The sequence below is a fragment of the Sapajus apella genome, unplaced genomic scaffold (assembly GCF_009761245.1).
Source record: "Sapajus apella isolate SASKATOON/1434 unplaced genomic scaffold, GSC_monkey_1.0 scaffold95, whole genome shotgun sequence".
Lineage (NCBI taxonomy): Eukaryota > Metazoa > Chordata > Mammalia > Primates > Cebidae > Sapajus > Sapajus apella.
The window spans coordinates 1,556,100-1,565,170 of record NW_022437035.1 but is presented as its reverse complement, the minus strand read 5'-3'; positions in this window follow the sequence as shown (position 1 = coordinate 1,565,170).

Sequence of the window (9,071 nt, the reverse complement as noted above, 5' to 3'; positions counted from 1 at the left end):
AAAAAAAAAAAAAAAAAAGGATATGTTAACAGTGCTAAGCAGCAATAACAACAAAAAATAACCCCAAATTAGGCAGGGACCCTAAATAGACATTTCTGCACAAGGGACATAACACTGAGCAGCATGGAACCAGGTCCTTAGCATCGCTGTCATCAGGAACAAGTCCCCATCAGGCTCGTACCCAGGTGTCCCTCCCCCTGGTCAGGTGGTCATGACTGGAGCAACAGGAGGGGACATATGCTTCCCTGAGGGCAGAGGGGTAAAAGAGTCCCAATATATCCTGGTGGCAGGAAGGCAAATTTAAAAATTCATTAATTCCTGGAGGCAGCTGAGATCTTTTTTCCTCTGTCTTAGGCTTAGACAGGAGGCAGCCAAAAACCCAGGCCTGGCCCTGACTCCCACCCAGGCCAGGCTTCCTCCTTCCTCCTGAGGCTTTCCTCTCTCCCCATCTATATAGGAGAGGTTCCCTCAGAAAAAGTCCTCAAACCCTAAAAATACTAAAGTGTGCAATGCTTGCCACCCTCAAAAGCCCTCAGGGAACAAAATTAATGGTCAAATCTTAAAATAGTATAAGAGAAAAACTAGTAAGAAGATAAGAATACAGGGAACGTTCCAGACAACAAGCTTCGGTACTCACCGTGTAGAAAAAAATGCCCCCGAGAAGCTGAGCTACACGCAGCTCCCGCCTAAGCAGTCAGGGCCAGAGACAGGAGCTGTTTTCTCCCCAGGATGGGGCTCCAAGTCGTCCCCCAGCTGCCATGGTATGCCTCAAGTGGGTCCTGAACAAACCAAAGCCACTCTCCTCATTATGGACGCTATGACATGCACGCCACATAGCGTCTGTGGTGAGAACACATGTGTGTACCATGTGGACAGCGTTTAAAGTCTGTTTAAGAATAGCAACTTTAAGAATCCCAACTACTTGGGAGGCTAAGGCAGGAGAATCTCTTGAACCTGGGAGTCAGATGTTTCAGTGAGCCGAGATCACGCCACTGCATGCCAGCCTTGGCAACAGAGCAAGACTTTGTTTCAAAAAAGAAAGGAAGGAGGGAGGAAGGGGAAAAAAAACATAGCAACCTCCTGGGCCAGGTGCAGTGGCTCATGCCTGTAATCCCAACACTTTGGGTGGCCAACGTAGGTGGATCATCTGAGCTCAGAAGTTTGAGACCAGTATGAGCAACATGGTGAAAATGCATCTCTACCAAAGAGTGCAAAAATCAGCCAGGTGTGGTGGTGTGCACCTGTAGTCCCAGATACTGGGAGGCTGAAATGGGAGGATCACTTGAACCTAGGAGGTTGAGGCTGCAGTGAGCCGTAATTACTAAACACTGCACTCCAACCTGGGCAACAGAGTGAGCAGTAACAGCTGTAATAAGCCATATGGCAACATCTCAGCCATGGTGTTAATGCTGGATATCTAATCACAGAATTTTGTTGCTTTGGACACATGAGACTAATGCACATGCTCTGGATTCTAGGGTATCTGAAGTGAATGAAAGGCAAGATGAAAGGAAGGGCAGACGAGCACGCTGACTCAGAATTAAGTAGAGGGCTTCTGTCAAACCTTGGCACTGAAACATAGCTTCAAACCAAGTGGCATAATTCTGAAAACTCCCAGGAACCTCATCAGCAGTGCCCTGGTGTGCTATGAGCAAGTCTCATTTGGCCTCCCAACCTGGTTTCAAATAGTGTCCCTTAAGTCGAGGCTGATATTAAAACTTAAGCCACAAACTTCATGTGAGCACAGTGTAAAAAGATTTTTGGCTCTTCAGCCATTTCTGTATGTTCACCGTCAGCAGCAATACCTAACAATAGCAGACAATGATATATAGCACTTTTTAGAAAGAATTAAGACACACAGGCTGATCAGAGGAGTTTCTCTCATTATTACAGTTTTCTGACTTGTGATTTGAAAGGGAAAGAACAGAGAATAGAGACATACGTACGTGTGTGTGTGTGTGTGTATTTTTGAGATCGAGTCTCACTCTGTTACCCAGGCTGGAGTGCAATGGTGCAATCTCAACTCACGGCAACCTCCTCCTGCTGGGTTCAAGCAGTTCTGCCTCAATCTCCCTAATAACTGGGACTACAGGTGCACACCACCGCACCTGGCTAATTTTCGTAGTTTTAGTAGAGAGAGTTTCACCATGTTGGCCAGACTGGTCTCGAACTCTTGGTCCAAACTGGTCTTGAACTCCTGACCTCATGACTCCCCCCAACCCCGTCTTGGTCAGGACTTCCCCCGCTTCCCCCCCCCCACCGTCTTGGTTCAAGACTCATCCCACTCCCCACCTTGGTCTCCCAAAGTTCTGGGATTACAGGCATGAGCCACCACACCTAGCCAGAGAAATATTTTTAAGATGTTGATTCACTTATCCACATGTACAGGAAACATAGAAGAGAAATAATGAAAAATATAAGGGCTTGTCGAAAAGCAAAATTATGTTTATCAGTGAAGATAGGCTAGGCGCAGTGGCCTACACCTATAATTCCAGCACTTTGGGAGGCCAAGGCAGGAGGATCCTGAGGTCAGGAGTTTGAGACCAGCCTGGCCAACAAGATGAAACTCCATTTCTACTAAAAATACGAAATTTAGCAGGGCATGGTGGTGGGCTCCTGTTATCGCAGCTACTTGGGAGGCTGAGACAGGAGAATTGCTTGAACCTGGGAGGCGGAGGTTGCAGCAAGCTGAGATCACCACCCAAGTAACTGGGATTACAAGTGTGTGCCACCATGCCCAGCTAATTTTTGTATTTTTTAGTAGAGATGGGGTTTTGCCACATTGCCCAGGCTGGTCAAACTTCTGGCCTCAAGTGATGCACCCACCTCAGCCACCCAAGGTGCTGGAATGACAGACATGAGCCACCTTGCACAGCTTCATCTGGGACATTTTGATGTATGTATCTTTTGAGTTATGATCAAATCAGGGTACTTAGCATAACTCTTCCCTCATACAGGTATTATTTCTGTGTGTTGAGAACACTCAAAATTGTTCCCTTCTAGCTTTTTTGAAAAATACAATATTGTAGCCAGAGTCACCCAGCTATGGAATAGGACACTAGAATGAATTCCTCCCAACTAACTGTAACTTTGTTTCCATAACCAATCCCTCCTATCTCCCCTCCTTCCCCCAGCCTCAGGAAACCACTCCTGTACTTTCTGCTTCTTGAAGGTTAAGTTACTGAGGTCATGCAATGTTTGTCTTTTTGTGCTTGGCTTATTTAACTGAATGTTTCCTAGGTTCATTGGTGTTGCCCTAAATGAAAATTGCATTATTTTTTATGGTCAAAAAATACATGCCTCTCAGGCTGGTGGCCACAGACAAAGCTTCTGACTTTCTCTAGTTCCACTGGGCCAGAAGAACACAGCGGCTGTGGTCGGGGCAAACCTGGTCTCAGTGTCCTCTAATGCCGAAAAAGCGCAACATGCCAGCCACAGACCCGTGGCAACCTTGGCTTAGGGCACCATCGGGTGCTGAAACAGAAACAGCACTTAGAGGACATCATAATCAGCCTGCTCAGGATCTCTGGGAGAAAGAACACAAAGAAAGTAGGAATGCAAGATTGAAATATACCGAAGCCTTCAATGCACAGGCGTTGTCATATGCCCACTAGTATCAAGAACATTTAGGAAACCATGACCTCAAGACATTGACAACAAAAGCCCCAGAGAGTGACTAAAGGGAGGAAAAAGTGTAATCTCAGAAGTCAAAATAGCTGTTTTAAGGAAGCTCAGTGAACTGCAAAAAAAAAAAAAATAATAATTCATAAATGCATCAATGAAAGTTAAGAGATTGAAACAATTTAGAAATATAAATCCTAGAGCAAAAACAAAAAACAAACAAAAACACCCACAATGAACCAAATGAAAAATGCAATAGGAGACATCAACAACAATAAATCAAACAGGAAAGAGAATCAGTGAGCTCCAAGACAGGCTGCTTAAAAATAAACTGAATCCAGACCAGGACACAACCAAAAAACAAAACAGGTTTCCTGATCAACATAGATGCAAAAATCCCCACAAAATGCTAGCAAACCAAATCCAACACTGCATCAACAAGATTATTTACCATGATCAAGTAGAATTCATCCCAGAGCTGCAAGGATGTTGTCCCACATGCATATCAATAAACAATACATCACATCAGCAGAATAACAGACAAAAATCCTATGATCATCTCAATAGATGCAGAAAAAACAAGTGATAAAATCCAACATTTCTTTATGATAAAAATTCACAAGAAATTAGTCATGGAAGGAAAGTACTTCAACATAATAAAAAACCATATATAACCCAAAGTGAACATTATACTGAACAGAAAAAAAGCTGAAAACTTTCTCCATAAGATCTGGAATAAGGCAAGAATACTCATGTTTAACCACTTTTATTCAACATAGTACTATAAGGTGTAGACAGAGCAATCAGGCAAGAAAAATAAAAACATCCACAATAAAAAGGAAGAAGTCAAATTGTACTCATTTGTAAACATGATTTTTAAAAACGTTATAAGAAAAAGAGGTTTATTTTGGCCCCTGGCTCTGTAGGCTCTACAGGTAAAGGCATCTGCTTCTTGTGAGACCTCAGGAAGCTTATGATCATGGTGGAAGGCAAGTGGGGTGCTGGCATGTCACATGGCAAGAGATGGGAGAGGTCTCAGACTTTTAAACAACCAGATCTCAAGATAACTCACTCATCACCAAAGGGGATAGCACCAAACCAACCATTCATGAGGGATCTGGCCCCATGATCCATTCACCTCCCACCAGGCCCACTTCCAACACTGGAGGTCACATTTCCACATGAGATTTGGAGGGAACAAACATCCAAATCACATGAGTGGCACAAAGGAGCTGGGATGGAAGGCAGTCAGCAGACTGAGGCCATGGTGCTAATCCCAGGCCAGTACCAAAATGGTGCATACACCTTGAGGCTGCTGGCACTGTCTTCTGATGGCAACAGGACGAGCTATATTCTTTCATTTTCATCCTTTCCATATCTGTATATGTTCTAATTCTTAAGCAGTGAATGAGGCTTTTAAAAGGGGGAACTTCAAAGGGATGACAGCTCAATGGCACCACCAACAGGAATATGGGGGCTATCCAGCCCCAGGGCAGGGTTGGAGGGAACTGGAGTGCACATGAGGGAGTCTGAACCTGAGTCCTCACCCACAGCTCTCCAGCCACTCCCTGGTGACCAGGGAGGCTCTCTGTCCCCTCACTCTGTGCCTGGGGCTGAAGCTACCTCCATGTGACTATCATGGTCCCAACAGCATCCTGATAGCAACACCCCACCCTGGTTTGCCCGGGACTGCAAATGAAATATAACCCCAACTTACAGTGATCCACTGTGGGTGAGTGACCTTCCAGGGAAGCTCACGCACAGTTTGCAGGGTCCTCCCTCACTCCCACACAGTTCATTAGTAAATCTAATCACATGACCCTTGCCCTGTGAGAGGCACTTGGAAAGGTTGGGGAACAGTTGACCACCCAGATGCAATGAGCATTTCAGCTGCACTCACTCCACCCAGCCTTTAACGTGAGAATTCTCCAAATTCTTTCACAGCTCATGCTCTGCTTTTATGCAACCTGTCTAGAGTGGACAGTGAAGTGTCCATTGTGGAAATAGATGTACCTATAATCCCCACTAAGGAGGCTGAGGCAGGAGACTTGCTTGAACCCAAGAGGCGGAGGCTCCAGTGAGACGAGATCACACCACTGCACTCCAGCCTGGGTGACAGAGACAGACTCCATCTCAAAAAAAAAAAAAAAGGCTGGGTGTTGTGGCTCTCTACTAAAGATACAAAAAATTAGCTGGGTGTGGTGGCATGTGCCTGTAATCCCAGCTACTCAGGTGGCTGAGGCAGGAGAATGGCTTGAACCCGGGAAGTGGAGGGTGCAGTAAGCCAAGATTGTGCCACTACTCTGCAGCCTGTTTGACAGGACAAGACTTCATCTCAAAAAAAAAAAAAAAAAAAAAAAAATTTAGAAATTTTCATGGAACACCCACATATAAATTCTGAGTAAAGCTTTATTCCCCCCCACTTTAGCCTTATTTTTTATTATTATTATTTTTTTTAGAAAGTGAAAGAAAGGGGAAGATCCAAGATGGCCGAATAGGTACAGCTCTAGAGTGGAATTCCCAGCAAGAACAATGCAGAGGGTGAATGATTACCACATTTCCAAACGAGTATTCACTGCCCACAGACCAGGAAATTACCAGGCCAAAAAGCACCACAAGTTTCCAGCACAGCTGTTTCAGCTGGTGCCACGGGTTGGCACACAGAAACTCACACAAATCTGGGCAGCTGTTTCAACTGGGTCCTGGAACTCCTGGGAGACAGAGCTGCCCATTCAACTGAAACGGAGGGGGCTGAGACAGGGAGTCAGGTGATTTGGCTCAGCAGGTACCACCCCCACAAAACAAACAATCTGAAATGCCCTGGATTGAGAGTTTCACAGCAAGCGCAGCTGAACCCGGGATTGTCCAGCTCAGTAGGGGGACGGGTGTCCACCACTATCAAGGCAGTCCGCCAATACTGAGGCAGTTCTAACTGTACCTCTATAAACTTCCCTCCTCAGGGAAGTTCACACAGCAGCTGGGCAGAGCCCGCGGCAGCTCAGCAATGCCTCTGCTGGCTGACTGTCTAGACTAACTCTGTGCTGGGCAGGACATCTATGAAAAAAGGCAGCAATACGTCAGAAACTTATAAAGACTAACCTTCCTTGGACAGAGCACCTGGGAAAAGAGGCTGTTATGAGTTCTGCTGCAGCAGACTTAAACATACCTGCCCAGCAGCTCTGCACAGAATGACGGAGCTCCCAGCACAGCACGAGCTCCTATAAGGGACAGACTGTCTCCTCAAGCAGCTCCCCAACCCCCGTATACCCAAAGAGATATAAAGGAGAGCTCAGGCCGACATCTGCGGGTACCCTTCTGGGACAAAGATAACAGAGAAGAAACTGGCAGCAACCATTACTGTTTTGCAGCCCCCGCAGGTGATCCCCAAGCAAGCAGGGTCTGGAGTGGACCTCCAGCAGTCCTGCAACAGAGGGGCCTGACTGTTTGAAGGAAAACTAAGACAGAAAGAAGCAGCTTCAACATCAAAAAGGACATCCAGAGACCCCATCTGAAAGTCACCAACTACAAAGACCACAGGTAGATGGGAAGAAACCAGTGCAAAAAGGATGAAAACACCAAAAACTGGAATGCCTCTCCTCCTCTAAGGGATCACAACTCATCACCAGCTAGGGAACAAAGCTGAGTGGAAACTGAATCTGATGAATTGACAGAAACAGGCTTCAAAAGGTGGGTTATAACATTTCTCTGAGCTAAAAGAACATGTGCTAACCCAATGCAAAGAAACTAAGAACCTTGAGAAAAGGTTAAATGAAATGCTAAGTAGAATAAACAGATTAGAGAAGAATATAAATGACTTGATGGAGCTGAAAAACACAGCACGAGAACTTCGCGAAGCATACACAAGTTTCAGTAACCGAATCAACCAAGCAGAAGAAGGGATATCAAAGATTGAAGAGCAACGCAATGCGATAAAACAATAAGGCAAGATTAGAGAAAAAAGAGTGAAAAGAAATGAACAGTCTCCAAGAAATATGGGAATATGTGAAAAGACCTGATCTACATTTGATAGGTGTACCTGAATGTGACGGAGAGAATGAATCCAAGCTGGAAAACACTCCTCAGGATATTTTCCAGGAGAACTTCCCCAACCTAGCAAGCCAGGCCACCACTGAAGTCCAGGAAATACAGAGAACACCACAAAGATATTCCTTAAGAGAGCAACCCCAAGGCACAAAATTGTCAGATTCACCAGGGTTGAAATGAAGGAAAAAATGCTAAGGGCAGCCAGAGAGAAAGATCTGGTTACACACAAAGGGAAGCCCATCAGACTCACAGCAGATCTCTGGGCAGAAACCCTACAAGCCAGAAGAGAGTGGGGGCCAATATTCAACATCCTTAAAGAAAAGAACTTGCAACTTAAGAATTTCATATCCAGTCAAACTAAGCTTCATAAGCGAAGGAGAAATAAAATCATTTATGGACAAGCAATTGCTGAGAGATTTTGTCACCACCAGGCCTGCCTTGTAAGAGCTCCTGAAAGAAGCACCAAACAAGCAAAGGAACAACCAGTACCAGCCACTCCAAAAATGTACCAAATGGTAAAGACCATTGAAGCAATAAGGAAAAGGTGTCAACTAATCCAAAACATCCAGGTAGCATCAAAATGGCAGGATCAAATTCACACATAACAGTATTAACCCTAAATGTAAATGGACTAAATGCCCCAATCAAAAGACACAAACTGGCAAATGGATAAAAAGTCAAGACCCATCTGTGTGCTGTATTCAGGAAACCCATCTCACATGCAAGGACACACAAAGGCTCAAAATAAAGGGACGGAGGAAGATTTATCAAGCAAATGGACAGGGAAAAAAAAAAAAAGCAGGAGTTGCAATCCTAGTCTCTGATAAAATAGACTTTAAACCAACGAAATCAAGAGAGATGAGCATTACATAATGGTAAAAGGATCAGTGCAACAAGAAGAGCTAATGATCCTAAATATACACCCAATACAGGAGGACCCAGATATATAAAGCAAGTTCTTAACAACCTACAAAGAGACTTAGACTCCCACACAATAATCGTGGGAGACTTTAACACTCCACTGTCAGTATTAGATCAATGAGACAGAACATTAACAAGGATGTCCAGAACTTGAACTCACATCTGGACCAAGTGGACCTAATAGACGTCTATAGAAATCTGCACCCCAAAGCCACAGAATACACATTCTTCTCAGTACATCGCACCTACTCTAAAATTGACCACAACTGGGAGTAAATCACTCCTCAGCAAATGCAAAAGAATGGAAATCATAACAGTCTGTCAGACCACAGGGCGATCAAATTAGAACTCAGGATTAAGAAACTGAGAACCACACAATTCATGGAAACTGAATAACTGGCTCCTGAATGTCAACTGGATAAACAATTAAATGAAGGCATAAAGATGTTCTTTGAAACCAATGAGAATGAAGACACAATGTACCA